Source organism: Lygodium microphyllum, chromosome 22 (genome assembly GCF_053477565.2).
Source record: "Lygodium microphyllum isolate KBCC chromosome 22, Lygodium_microphyllum_v1.1.10, whole genome shotgun sequence".
Lineage (NCBI taxonomy): Eukaryota > Viridiplantae > Streptophyta > Polypodiopsida > Schizaeales > Lygodiaceae > Lygodium > Lygodium microphyllum.
The window spans coordinates 64112109-64128536 of NC_141156.1; positions in this window are offsets into that span (position 1 = coordinate 64112109).

A 16428-nucleotide genomic window follows, 5' to 3' on the forward strand; every position below is an offset into this window, starting at 1 on the left:
AGCTGCTTTTGCACAAACTACAATTTCATCATCTCATTCCATGTTAGATAGTCGTGGCATTTAAGGTTACCATCAGTGTTACAACATGGAAGAGCCATTGATAGATGATATGCAAATATGATAAGTAAGAGTATCAAAAAGAGAATATGTGGGGTACACATGGTTAATAATCCCACTAGCATGAGTTCAAAAATTCAAGTAAGAGACCAATTAGATTAAGGGCAAGAGAGAGAAACAATACGTGGAGTGATCCATTGATAGATGATATGCACATACGATAAGTAAGAGTATTAAGAATATGTCTAGAATGTATGGTTAATAAGCCCACTAACATGAGTTCAAAAATTCAAGTAAGAGACCAATTTAGATTAAATACAAGAGAGAGAAACATGTGGAGTGTAATGAACAAAGGCATGATAATCGATGTGTGAATCTTCTCTTTGAGGCATAAATCAAGCTTAGAAAATGAAAGAAAGGGACAATCCAAGAAAAAAAATATTGACATATGGAGAAATACTGAAAATGGTTGCAAAGAGAAGAAAATGTTAGCAATTGAGTGAAAATGATGGCTAAGCTAATCAAAACATAGGGTGCAATTTTCAAAGAATAGGGTAAAATACTAAAACTATAGATTAGATAGGCTATCCAACAATTAGAAACTTCCAGTCAATTGTTGATGATCCACCCATGCTAATTGAATGCCAACAACAAGGATTGTAGCAATCAAGAAGAGTGAATCATACCTAAGACAATAATCAATTGAAGAAAACAATATTAAAACCAAGATACTTGGGTTACAATAGCATGTCAAATGAATGTGGAGTAGTAGAAGCAAAGAGGCGAATCTTCTATAAACATATATAACTAAATAGATAAACAAGAATGTATAAACTCCAAAATAATGAACTCAAGAAACAAAATCCTTATAAGAAAGCATGTGTGTACAAATGCATGGGTGTGGACAACCAACAAAGTGTCCTTAGTCTCCTTCTCTCTAGCACTATGCAATGTGCATGTGTTGGATGGGCATAAGATGGAGGAAAGGTGGCTTATAAATAAATTGAAACGAAGGAAAATAACGATTAGGTCAACCAACAATTGAGAAGGCTAGAAATATACATTGACCAATTGAAATGTGCCACCCACTAAGAATTGCAATGCATTCAAATAATACCCTTGTACATCCATGATATCTACAACACTAACATACCATTCATTATAGAAATCTTTCCCTAATCTATCTACTTTTCCAAGTGGTTCTCTCCTCTTGTGGTAGAAGCTAACCCCAAATCTATGCTTGATAGAGAAGTGTTGGTATGGCTAGTGTGGTAAAAGTCCACACTTTAATGTATGGCTCTTGCAATTGCAAATATGTGCATTGTCTCCAAGCACACCCAGTGCTACAAAACCTATGCTATCTTAGCCCCTACTCATTGGTCTTTCATTATCAATAACATAATCATTAATGCTATTCATAGTCTACAAAATGTGCTACATGTGAAGATCAACATCAAGAGCTCAATAGCAAGTGTGCATCAAGGATTGTCTATATTGATAAGGTAATTCATTTGCAACTTTTTTAGAAGTAGTAATACCCATATCTCGTCTACATTTATGCCAATAGTGAGTTATAAGGGAAAGAAAATATTTTGGACTTTGAAGAAAGAATCATATCAAGCAAGGGTCAAGCTTGCAAGTGCAAATGTATCTCAAGAAAGTGATCTTTATTCTCATCAATTTGAATGATTGCAAAGGGCACCATCTACCCTATTATTTGGTCAACAAGCTTCTTTGAAAGGTTTCCAAGTGAACGTAGGTCTCAAACCCACTTTATAGGCCTCACTTGACCATCGATTGCCAAGCAACAAAATGTAACACTACTATATGCTCATCATCAAACTTCTCCAAGGCCATGTCTTTGCTATCTCTAGCATTATCATCAAGTTCTACGCTTTGATTATTTTCCTAAGGTCATCATCTTAGACTCTATGCATCTACCCTTTCATCTCCATGCTTCATCACCTTCTCCATTTGCTCACCACACTACATCATATTAAGCCCCCATCTCTACTTTACCGTGACATTATTTTGTGCCCCCATCTCTACTTCATTGCCGCATCATCTTGCTCCCACAACCTTTTCTAATACCACTTGTACCTCCATTATCTTTCACTTCTTCACGCCCACCAAGAGCTACGCCAACTACTACTGTTCTCAACCTCTTGGGCCTTTTGATAAAAAGCAATATATATATATCTCTATCTAGACCATACCTAATGATTGCATGATGGTTGCACCAATTTGCCAGCTCAACAACATGTGCTCACAATGCAATATTGTGCTACTAATACATACATACATACATACATACATACATACATACATACATACATACATACATACATACATACATACATACATACATACATACATACATACATAGATACATACATACATACATACATACATACATACATACATACATACATACATACATACATACATACATACATACATACATACATACATACATACATACATACATACATACATACATACATACATACATACATATATACGTGTGTGTGTGTGTGTGTGTAAACATATAGATGACCTAGGAATCTCAATGGGATTGTACCAAAAGTGATGCTCTAATCTACAAACCCATGCTTTGAAATCTTATATAATATGACCTTGTCTCCCCAAGGTTCATTGAGAGGTCTCTAAATGCACAAAAAGTCTTGTAGGTCATCTAGATGTTATTGTAGACAATCTAGATGTTGTTGTAGGCAATCTAGAGAGTCCAAGGCAAGTACGATGTCATTTTTATAGAGTTGAAATTGAATCAAAGGTAAATATAATAGTCCTACATATAGTCAAAGGTAAGTACAACAGTCATGCAAGGCTTTCCTCAAGGCCTCCCAATCTATTTCTGTAATTTTCTATTTCATCAAAACAAAGACCAAACAAAGTAGCTCACAATGGTATCCTTGTTTGATCTTAGTGTCTTGCCACTCAATCATTTGGCATATACCCCCCAAGGTAATCCTTTGACATCATGATACCTTGTAGTGTCCTCATAAACATGGCCCCAGATATAATATCAAAGGCAACAAATCATTCTTCCATGTACACATCCTTCCTCTATGGTAGCTCTAAGTGTGAATATATGATCTAAGGTATTGTACCCTCCTAAAACTATGTACCCTCATGTTGCTATGTGTTAGTGCATCTATACCTAGATACTTATTTCATGATTAATGACGTGTTTGTATAGAATACAGTGCATGAAGAAGGTCTAAAGTGATAAATTGAATTGTTTACAGCTTGTGTCAAAGCATTAATGCCTATCTCTCATCTATAGTCATGTTAAGAAAATGAGCTACAGAGAAAACTAAATCTTTTGGACTTTAAACAAAAAATCATATCAAGCAAAGGTAAAGCTTGCAAATACAAGTGTATTTCAAGAAAGTGATTCTAATTCTCATTATTTTGAGTCATTCTAAAAGGCAGTACATATCTAATTATTTGTTTGACAAGATCCTTTGAAAGGCTACGACCTAGGAATGGGACTTAGATCCACTCCACATGCCATCCACTACCAAGAAAATGAGTGCAACATGAGCATAGCCTCATCGTCATGGACCATATCTTCATAGTCCTCCATCATTGTCATCAAATTCTATCCATTGATTATTATTCTAAGATCATACTTTTAGATTCTATCTATCTACCCTCTTAGATCTCGTGCTTTGTTACCTTTTCCATCTATTTACCACCACATAATATAGCACCCTCTACTTCATTTCCACATCATCTAGCTCCCACAACCTTGATCTACTTTCAAACTGCACGCCCTCCATCCACATCTTCATGGCCCCCATCGCCAATTGTCTGGTGCATTAGTCTTCCAATATATCGACCTCCAACAAGAGTCGCATCCATCCCTATAATATTTCCACCAATTAAACTTTTCACCTTCTCTTTCTAAGGTGGTATTATGTTTCATTCACAAGTCTCATAGCCACAAAGAAATCTAGGACATCCTATCTCACCTCTTAGCCACATCTTATGGCTTCAAAACCTTCTCTTTTTATCTTTAGATTTAGCATCATCCCAACCACTCTATCTCTTGAGACTTTATTCAATATTAGACCCCTTCTCATTGTCCCTCTTCTCATCCACATGACCTACTTGTTACATGTACTTATCTCTTCACTCACATCCTCATTGCTTCTTATTGTTAGGTTTAAGGGGCCAATAAAGTGATGCCTCCCAAAAACAAAACATACCCCACCCCAATTGAGTGATAGTTTTGTAAAAAAGATGCCGCCTTTTTAGCCACTCAATTTTATGATAATTTTTTTTCATATTATATATAAGATTGATATGTTACACAATTGAGCCATCTCAAATTATTTATATTTTGGTTTTTGTAAAACCTTAAAACAATGCATCCTTGAATGCCACTCTATTGTCCCTTGATAGTTACTCTTTTTGTGAACTCTTCATTTATAGCTAGAGCTACTTGATAGAAATATCAAAATGCCTTGAAGTTTTTTTAAAAAAAGCTCCATATGATATACATACTTGGACTATTCAAAAAAAAAATGTAAATCACTTAGAGAAAAAATTTACAATGGAAGATTTATTAGATGACACTCTATTGGCCTCTTTACGCTATATGTATTTTGTATGTCCTCCAACACACATCCTTAATTCACCTATGCCCATTTTCAAATTCATCCTCGACACACATAAAACATCTTCTTCCCAATGCAATTTACCCCCTACATTGCTCAGATTAAACCTCTTCATTTATCATTTTCCTATTTCTTACATCTTGTCACTCATAGTTTATCTCCCCACATTAGAATAATTCTTCAATGTCCTATCTTATCTTTGCATATTCTTCTTAACTTTCCCTCTTTATTGGAAATTCTTCACTATTGACTACAATCATGAGCAAGCATCCTTCATCTACTTTGACACACATGTTTTTACCTAGTGATTCTTTTAATACTTTGAAGGGGAAAAGGATGCTATCTTCACCCATCTTGCAGGCTACTTATGGAAGGAGAAACCCTTAAAACAAGGCTCTCAATGGCTATGATAGTGACTATATTTATCATCAATCTACGGAGGCACATTGATTACTCTTCTAATTATGCTCTAGTTCTTCTTCTCTCCATCTCACATACTTAGAGATAGCTTCTTGTATAAACCATTCACATACCCATTTAGTCGCTTATCGTGCCCACACCTCTCTCTTATACGTCATCTCCCACCACATTCTTGATCCAATGCTTTGAAATTTTCCATCATATCTTGCCCTTATGGCTTGCTAATCTTACATAACTCTTGCACCATGAACCCACGAGATGTTATTGTCACACATATCTTTTTAGGCAATATTTACCACTAGTCATTGCCCTCATCTTTTTTTAAAAGAAGAAAATATATTGAATACTTTGCTTATTTCATTGCCCTATTCAAGTTGCCTGTGCAATTGGCTCTATTGAAGGGGGAGAATAATACTATAGATTATGTTTTTGTGTTTGTCATTCCTCCTAAGCTACCTTGTTCTTTTACCATGTATCAATACATATTCAGTGCATCATGTGTCCATTTATACTCAAGAATGCATGGCATCATAAGTCCACTTCAAGAATAGGAAATTAGATTTGCTTCTTATGAATTGTTTCCCTACCTTATGATATCCTCTCCTCCTATATCCAACTCACCTTTGTCACATGAAATTACACCTATTTTGCCTCTCTTTTCAATTTCTCTACAAATCACATGTATCAATACATATTGAGTGCATCATGTGTCCATTTATACTCAAGCTTGCATGGCATCATAAGTCCACTTTAAGAATAGGGAATTAGATTTGCTTCTTATGAATTGTTTCCCTACCTTATGATATCCTCTCCTCCTATATCCAACTCACCTTTGTCACATGAAATTACACCTATTTTGCCTCTCTTTTCAATTCCTCTACAAATCACACTTTGCTTCACACCCTTCAAGGCTACAACACTATATATTATACCGACCTCTCATGAAATCATCAACCCACAACTCTCTTACCCTCATCCTTGTGGAAACCCATGTCATACCAAAAGTCATTGAGCAAGCTACACATGTCTGCAAGAAGAAAAAAAACAAGGGTTCTACAACAACAACAATAATCACAAGATCTTCATGCATAAGGATGATTGTAATGATTGGAAGAAAAGGGTTATATAACAAAAAAAAAGAGGACATTTTATGTATGATGCATCAATATAATCCTATCCTCTTTACTAGGGGGAGAAATTTCGTATAGAATATATGTTGAATAAAGCAACATACTTTGCATGATATTGTGTCCATTAACATCTAGATATTTTTCTATGGCACATTAGATCTTTGTATGATAGCTATCATGGTCACCCTTTTGTAGATGTACTTATCACATTCATTACGTCTTTGTATACATATCCAACTTCTACCATACAATACAACATATAATTCCATTCACTCTCAACTCTCTCATTATGCCCACTATTTTCTTTTTCATCATATTCACCATGTGATGGAGCCATAAATCTAAGCTTAAAAATGGGTTAATAATGATCTAGTTTTACTAGGAATTTTATGTTTTTTGTTCTTAAAAGTTAGCACAAAAACATGATCCTACTAGAGAGAGGGGAAACCCTCACATAAGGCCATGTCGAGCATGTGTAACAATATTGGTGTCAATGTATCATAGCCTGTGGGCATGTGAAAAGTGCTTAGCTACTAGCTAATCATGGTTGTGTGCTCTTACTATTTACGATTTATACAAGCATGAAAACTATGTTGAGTGTGAAAATGGATCTACTTGTTGGGATAAGTGTCAATAGGTGTGGTATAGCTAGTTGCCCTAGGACATCATATAGAGGGTCCTAGCATAGTCATGCCATGCCTCAATTATCATGTTTGGGGTGGATAGCCTCGTTTTGAAGCCCAAATGTTAGTATATGTGGTACAATTGGTTCCCCTAGTAAGGTTACAAACCATCACACATATTGATGCTCCAAGATGATTACCCTTTCCATCCCTACATATTCACCAATTCCTCACTTTTGTACCTTAAATAGTCATGGCATATGCTCTTTTCAATGTGGCACTTGTGTAGGTGTCAAGTCTTCATCTAGCTACATGTCTTCCCTTTCAAGACCATTTTATTGAATACAAATTCCCTTTTTTCTATGTCTAAAAATTTGAGAATAAGAGACCAAGTTGTGGTGCCCTCACCTACTCTCCAAGCATGTATGATGGGGATGTCCAGTACAGACATTTTCCTTCCAAGTGTAATGGCATCTTCCTTAGGGATCACCTTCTCTTCCATCCTACAAACCTTATGTCTAAAGATCTCATTGACTTCTTATCCAATTCTTCAAGAGTTGTCTCGATTACATCTATGTTGCTGCACAACCAATTCTTTTACATTTCACTACCCTAATCCATTTACATTTCACTACCGCAATCCATTTGACATTCTCTTCTACTTCTATATTTGTTTGTTCAACTACTTCAACAAAAGTTTTGATTTCTTTCTATATGTGTCTTTGTCTCTTTCATTTTATTCTCAAATTTAGGTGTGATGGTGGCCACATTTCCCCTATCTCATTGCTTAAGAATTTTAATATTTTCCTTGCATGCTACTAGTTCCACCTTGAGTTATCCAATAAGTTTTGTTATTCTTAGAAAGCTCTATAGGTTTACCTCCGTTCGCATTAATAATTTTAGTCTAGCTTGCCAAATTAAACTTAGTATATCCTATTGGCGGTTGCAAAAGCTATTTAGGATCAAATGGGAGAGGACCCATGAGAAAGAATAAATCAATGCACTATAATGTTTGTTTACTAGATATTTAGGCTTTAAATATTCTTTGATATAGCTATCTATGTCCTCTAGCTGTGAGCCACAATAGCCCACAATGACTCCTAGTGAAGGGAATGTACTCCTATATTCACTCCACCTCCTCACCTTTATGTCATCCTAATCGAGCTAGGACTCTTGGACCATGTATCGACGATTATAGCATATGCACGTCATTGTAAACGCTTTAGGACTAACAGTAATTAACAACTAATGATAGGATACACTAATTCCAATGTCCTAACCTTTCTCAACACATCCATTTCACTTCGCATTTGAGCTTGCATATCACTCTTTACCATTGCATAAGCTTCAACCAATTGTGCATTCATTACAAAAGTTCTAATATTCTCAATCTCTTCCTATATCATGTGTGCTTCTATCCATGCTAGCTATCTCATCATACACTACTTTATTTATTAATTTCAATTCCCTTCCATATCTGTTTAGTTCTAAAGAGGTGGCTTAATCTCTGCCTTTCCATGTGTAAGTGAACTTGACCTTTGGGTCCTTAATTGGTGTGTAGAAAGATACATTGACCATAATTGGAGTGGTTGCATTCTCAAATTTTTTGCTTGGAATATTTGACCTTTTTATTTCACTATTTGTAGGAGGTGTGTGGTTCTAAAAGTTCATTGATGCATCCAAAGTTGGTGCAATAATGTCATATCAATTTCAATGCATTCATGAGTGTGTTACAAACTAGTAATGTCACACCACCATGCCATGTTTGCATAAATAGCAAAGCATCTTATCCACATCATTAGAGAGAGGACAAAGAATCTAGAGTGTTATGATAAAACATATTTTCATTATCATTGGTGATGATAGATTCGAAAAGAAAGGTGAGAAGGATCGAAGCTTGCTTGGAAGTGAGCTATGGCGGAGAGCAAGAGCAAGAAGAGAGAGAGACACAAATGGGAACTCCAACAACCACAATGTGTGGCCAGGCCTTCCTTTATTCAAACTGTCACTAAAAGAATAAAGAATAAGTGACTGTGACGGGCAGTCGCCACCTGAAGTGTGCAGTGGTGGGTACAATCAGTGTAGTAATACACAGGCGGCTAGGCGAAGGTGCCTTTACCCCCAACAATCTCCCACTTAAAGGAAAATCTGCCCCAGTGAGAAAGAAAAAGAAAAGACAATACAACATGTACACATGTACAACATGATGAGGAAAAATACGTCATCTCATCCAATGCCCATCAATCTCTTGAGGAAAGCAAAGCGGTCGGCAGTGAGGCTTTTCGTGAGCAAGTCTGCAGGATTCTGCTCGGTTGGAATCTTGACAAGGTCAACAGACCTGTCCTCAACGACCTCGCGAATGAAGTGATACCTCACCTCAATATGTTTCGTCTTCGCATGGAAGACCGAATTCTTGGCCAACTAAATGGCACTCATAGAATCCGAATGCAGTGTAGGCATAGCATTTGTCATACCAAGGTTTGCAATCAAATGACCTAACCAGATAGCCTCCTTGAAAGCCTTTGTGGTTGCAATATACTCGGCCTCTGTAGTGAAAAGAGCCATACACTTTTGCACCCTAGACATCCAAGAGATAGCCCCTCCAACATAAGTGAAGACATAGCTAGAAGTGGACTTCCTACTATCTGCATGTCCTGCATAATTAGAGTCAGTGTACCCCACGACTCCTGTATCCTGGCTGCCATAACAAAGACACATATCTATTGTGCCCTTCAGGTAACTCATGATACCCTTTAAGGCATCCCAATGTTTCTTGCCAACTGTAGCCATATAATGTGCCACAACCCCAACTGCAAAAGCAATATCTGGACAGGTGGCTATCATGGCATACATAAGACTGCCCACAGATGATGCATAGGGAATCTTGGCCATCTCCGTCCTCTGCTCATTTTGTTGCAGACAATCAGCCTGTGAAACCTTCACATGAGAAGGTAATGGACAACCAATAGGCTTAACATCTTGTATGTGGAAGCCCTCAAGGACTTTATGAATGTACTCTCTCTGACAGATAGAGTAGTCCTTGAGATCTATCTCGCATAATGCGCATACCAAGTATATGAGAGGCTTGTCCCAGATCTTTCATCTCAAAGCTCTTCTTGAGCTGAGCCTTAAGAGTATCTAGCTCCTCATGAGCTGTCCCTACTAAAAGCATATCATCCGCATAGAGTACCAAAAAAAGTAAAGAACAATCATGGGCTTTCTTCTTGTACAAGCACGGATCCATAGCACTACGGTTGTGACTGCATGAATGCATCAAACTTATGGTACCATTCCCTAGGTGCCTGCTTCAAGCCATATAGACTCTTCTTTAGTTTACACATTAGGTGTTTCTTGCCAAGGTTTGTAAAGCCCTTAGGCTACTCCAAGTAAATCTCATCATGCAAGTCCCCATGTAAAAAGGAAATCTTGACATCCATCTGGTACAAGTCTAGGTCAAGCTATGTAACCAAGGCCAAGATTAAGCGGAGGGTGGTCATCTTGACCATAGGAGAAAAGACTTCATCAAAGTCAACACCATGCTCCTGCTTAAAACCCTTAGCAACCAATCGAACCTTGTATGTCGGCTTGGGGTGTCCAGGGGTACTTTTCAGCTTGTACACCCACTTGCATGGCAAAGCCTTCCTACCCCTGAGGCAAGGAAACCAAATCCCAAGTCAGATTCTTATGCAATGAGTCAAGCTTAGATTGCATTGCCCTCTTCCAAGAGTGACAATCACCTCTGCACATAGCCTCATCATAAGTGAGAGGCTCTCCTACATCTGTAACCAATACATAATCCATAGAGGGCGCAAAACGGTCAGGAGGTCGTCTACCTCTAGTAGAACGCCTCAATCCAGGATCTGCTGCCTAACCAACATCCTGTCTAACATCAGCATGTCTAACATCTGGGCCATGAGCATCAAGTGATGCTACACATTGTCTAGTTGGCCGTGGAGTGGGCTGAACAGGAGCAGGTGGCTCCTCCTGAAAGATAACTCTGCGTACCTCAACCACTTTTTCAGGCTCCATATGCATTTTGTCCTCATGAAAGATGACATCATGATTGCGGATCACTTTCCATGCTTACGGATCCCATAGATGGTAACCCATCTCTCCTTGCATCTCCATAGCCAATGAAAATTCATTTGACACTTTTAGCATCCAGCTTATTGCATTTGTCCTTAGGCACATGGTAGAATGCCTCACATCCAAAGACACACAAATGATCATAAGAGGGGGCTTGTCTGCCCATACCTCCATTGCAACCTGAAAGTCTATGCCACTACTAGGCGACATGTTAATGAGATGCACTGCAGTAGTAACTGCGTCAACCCAAAAGTGTTGTCGTAAGCCAACTTGGCTAAGCATGCTACAAGCCCTTTCCTGAATGGTCCTATTCATGCGTTCAGCCATACCATTCTGGGGTGGGGTGTAAGGGGCGGTCAATTGACACTTAATACCCCGCTCATCATAAAACTGCTCAAAAGCACGTGATACATACTCACCCCCATTATCTGACCTTAGGCATTTGAGCCTTTTCCCAGACTGGTTCTCTGCCAATGCAAGCCAATGTTGAAATGTGGCTAAGACATCGGATTTTCTCTTTATGGGATAAGCCTAAACCTTACGTGAGTAATCATCTATGAAAGTAACAAAGTACTTTGCCCCACCAAGTGATTGACAGGGCATGGGCCCACATACATCCGAGTGCACAAGAGCCAAGGGCTCACCCATGCGTTTCTTACCAGACTTTTTATGCATATTTCTAGTCTGCTTGCCATACAAACAATGATCACAAGAATCAAAATGTGAAGAGTCAAAAGGTGGAAGATACTACAAAGCACGGAGCATTTTCATTCCTTTAAGAGACATATGCCCCAAATGAGCATGCCAAAGGGATACATGGGGAATAGAATCCACAGACAAAACATGATCCAATGTAGCTCCTGATACAAGTAAGGGATAGAGGTTGCAAGACTTGGCACCTCTTGCAAGTACAAGCATGCCACGAGTAATCTTCCATACAGAGTCTCCAAAAGATACGAAATACCCTATATCATCAAGCTGTCCAGTTGACTAAGGTTGTGAGTCAATGAGGTACATGGCATACATCATGCAAAACAAAAGAATTGCCAAAAGGAAACTGTAGCCTAACATCTCCAATGCCCACAATGTCAAGAGACCTGTCATCACCAAGACGCACAGAACCAGACATGGTATGATATGTATGAAATCAATCTCGACAGGGTGTCATATGAAAGGATGCACCTGAATCCAAGAGCCAGCACTGCGCATACAGAGAATGTATCTCAGAAACCTGTAAGGCATTGCATGAAGAAGCTGCAAGTATGTAATCATCATCTGAATCAGTGGCCTACATGACATTAACCTCTTCTATCTTCACACTGGACTTTGCAGGTACAATACTGCGCTCGGAAGACTTTTCCTGCACTTTTTCTTTTCCCTTTTTCTTGCGCTTATCATCATGCATTTTATGGCACTGCGGCCTAATATGTCCTGCTTTCCCACAATAATGACAGGTAAGATCGGACTTCCGTCCACGGGACTTGCTATGACCACGTGACTTGGACCTGGACTTCTGAGAGTCCCTGCTCTTATGATCATTAGCATGCCTGCCATTTCTGCCACCTCTAACGGTCAATGCATGTGAAGAGCGGGAAGCATTGTTTCTCCTGTTGATTTCCTCAGTCAATAAAGCACTCTCAATATCTTTGATTTTCAGCCCATCAAGCTTGTTCGTGCATATGGCAGTATGGAATACATCCCATGATTCAGGCAAGGTGCCAAGCAGAAACAACGGGTGCAAGTTGTCTTTGAACTCAATACCCTGTGACAACAGATTCTTCATGATAGCATGGCACTGACTGAAATGAGATGAAAGGGAGGTCCCCTCCTTCATGCGAAGGTCCATTAACTGCTTTAGCCAATACATCTGTGACGCAGGACTCTGCTGCGCATAAAGCTCCTGAATCTTCTCCCATAAATCCCATGCACTTTGATTCTCATCTTCAACAACATTATGATGGACCTCTTCTGAGAGTGACAAAATAATGGTAGACTTGCATAGCTCATCAACTTCCATCCAAACATCATCATCCATATCTTCAGGTTTAACACCCTTGAAACGCAAGGGTTTAATCTGCAACTTATGTACCAAAACCTGCCATATTTGGAACTTCCAATATCCATAGTTGTTACCATCTAACTTGGCAATGTTAAAGAGAGCTGTATCTTTTAGATGACCACCCATACTGTCCCAAATCAAAGCAAAAAGGAAAATTTGCAGGTTGCTGTAATTAGCAGAAAATGCATTAAAACCACTGCTAAAACTAGATGAAAGGGTGGATTTCACCAAGAGAAGCACCTGTCCACCAAATATGACCAAGATAACATCAAATAGTAAGCATTGCCCTCATAGAAGTGCTCAAAATATGCAGATTTCAATTTGTTGTAATAAATAACAGCAGTATGTAAAATTGTCCCAAAATGAAGCAATCACTGATACATATGTCACTGTAACTGCCAGGTAACCAGATACATCCAACAGTGAGTTTCCAGGGACAAGAAGGTACCAAAAACTGTCAAACCAATAACCTGTCAAAGCAAGAGACATCTCATAGGTCCAAAAGTCATGCATGTAATGGGTTTCGGGGTAAGAGAAGAGACCAAGCACAAGCACAACTGATAGAGCAAGAAGCTCAATACATAACCATCCAAGATGCATACAAAACTGATAAACGTGTGACAGAGATAGGTGCCTTCCTTAATAGTCATATCAAATTAGCCCATAATAGACAAACTGCAGACATAAAGCTCTCAAGAGAGTAAATGCATGTAACTGTCCCACAAGCTCAAGCTCATCTGTAAATAAGACTCTCTGTAGATCCGAATATACCAAGAGGCTCCCACTGGAAGTGAAGTCAGATGCAAAGAGAGCAAGCAACGCTCTAATACATCAAATGCATAGCATCAGACATGCCAAATCCTAGTAGGGTAGATTCAAAGCATAAATCCCAAGCTATCTTAGACCCGTAAAGCATAAGCCTGAAAGCATTCAAAGAGCATGTAATTGACAACCATATGTAATGCCTAGTAGATCCAAAATGCTCAAATACATCTGAAGATGAAGCTCTAAGTAACTGTCAAGCATGGGCAAACCAAGTGGCATCCATATCTGACCAAAGCATAAATGCAAAAGTCAAGCAGTGACAATAGACATAGAGCGGTCCAAAGCATGCCAACTGAAACCAAATGCCAGTAAAAAAACAATCAAGTTGAAGATTTATACAAGCTCAAAAGCATTCCGGAACCAAAGACAAGCTCGATGTCATACCCCAAAGGCCAATACTTCATTGCATATCCCAAAGACATAGCCCGAAACCAATAGGCATAACCAAACATGAGATAATAGGCTTCAGCCCACTGTGGTACAATAGTGATTTACTGTTCAAAATTGAGTATTTTCAGCAAGAAAATCAGTCCAAAATGATGGTATAACATGTGCCTTGCATCCCCCAAACAATCGGGCATCAATAGGTACCAAACCGGTTAAGTAGAAGTGCCCAAACAAGCATAGCATTAAATGCCAATGTTACTTCTGCATAACATGACTGTGGGATTGCTGTAAATAGTCCTAGGAATGTACCGATCAGACCCAAAACTAATGCCAATGATCAAAGAGGCTTCAACCAAAGTTAGAGACCATTGCCAAGTGCATTGCCAAGCCCGAAGAAGCATGACATAGCCATCAATGAGGAGTAGGTGAGCTGCTATAGTGTGTTGTCCAAAATAGCAAAAAAAATGGCACAAATTTGCTTATCCCTTCTTCTACTCCTGTGCATCCACGTGGCCTCAATGGCAGTGGTTGGAGGCTCCGGGGGGTACCTAGGGAGGCCCACAACAAGCCTCAAGTGCCCAAATGCAAGAGGGAGCAAGATCCAAGCTCCAAGGGTTTGAGCTATGGCTTCCATGTTTGATTGCAACCTGAGAACTGAAGAAAAACACTAAAAGAACACTTCAATACCTCTGTAGCAATGCCCTGAGGGTGCCTCAATAGGCTGGGAAGGTGCTTGGAAAGCTGGGGAGTGATGGGAGCTCAGGAAGGTCGGCTATGGCTGCCGAGAAGGAGACCCAATGCTGTAGGTATTTGAATGGAAGCTAAGAATGCCATGAACCAAGCTCGAGAAGTTGGGAAGCCTCGCTCTGATACCAGTTGAAAGGTGAGAAGGATCAAAGCTTGCTTGGAAGTGAGCTATGGCAGAGAGAAAGGGTAAGAAGAGAGAGACACAAATGGGAACTCCAACAACCACAATGTGTGGCCAGGCCTTCCTTTATTCAAACTGTCACTAAAAGAATAAAGAATAAGTGACTGTGAAGGGTGCCCACCACCTGCAGTGTGCAATGGCGGGTACTATCAGTGTAGTAATACACGGGCGGCTAAGCAGAGGCGCCTTTACCCCCAACATGAAAGATAGATGGAGAGAAGAGATAGAGTATGCACTATAGTGACAAAGAGTGGAATCACACAAGATTGAATTGCATTCTCAAACAAGATGGGATATTTTTATATAGGCTTCACAATTAGTGGTATGGCTAGGTTGTTTCAGTAGGGTGCTACCTCACCTAAGTAGTTTATTGGTAGATTCCTCTAATTGAGTGGAGCTGATATGTGAAAGGTGGGTTCCTATGTGCATCGAGTGTGTAGGAATACCTTTTCTTTATTTATGGGAAAAAGCACATGAAAAAATAATGAAATCAAGCTAGTTTGCATCTTGTACACTCCTAAATGCATCTTTATACTTGCTCGGTGGGTATCATGGGTTTGACATTTTAACATTCCCCTTCAAACTCATTATGTACAAAGATTTAGGCATGACCATTTTTTTCAATAACCTAATCATCACATGACTTATTAAGGGTCATGTCTACCCTTGTAGAGCAAAGGCTCATTGGCTTATCTACTCAAGATTCAAAGGCATTCTTAGCTTGATCACATGTGGCTCAAAGGTTTGGATGGTATAAGGGAATTGGGCTTCTAAGCAAGGTGATTTTAGCCAAGGCTTATACATGTAAAGCTAGAAGGTTTTACAAATAGACTTGAGGAAAATTACAAATAAGAATACATACTTTAGAGAAGTCCTTCACCAATCGTAACATCAAGAGGAGCCTATTTAGCTTCTTCTTCTTCTTGAAAGCCATGGTAGAGGCTTCATGATGCTTTTCTTCTTTCGGTTTTGCCTCTTTATCTTCTTCTCCTTCTTCATCACTGTGTTGAACTATCTTCATGAGAACTATCTTTTGGGCTCTCTTTCTATGAAAGTAATCTTTCTTGTTGTGGGTTGTTATGTGACAAAAATTGCACACAATTCTTTGATTGTGAACGAACTTGTTCTTCCCTTTGAATTTAGATTTGATGTAGAGAGGTTCATGCTTATGTATTGCATTGAATTCTTGCTTGAACTTGAGTCTTTTCCTTTCTTCTAGAAGAGAGGCTTCAACTTCAAGTAACCTCCAAGAGGGCATATTGATAGG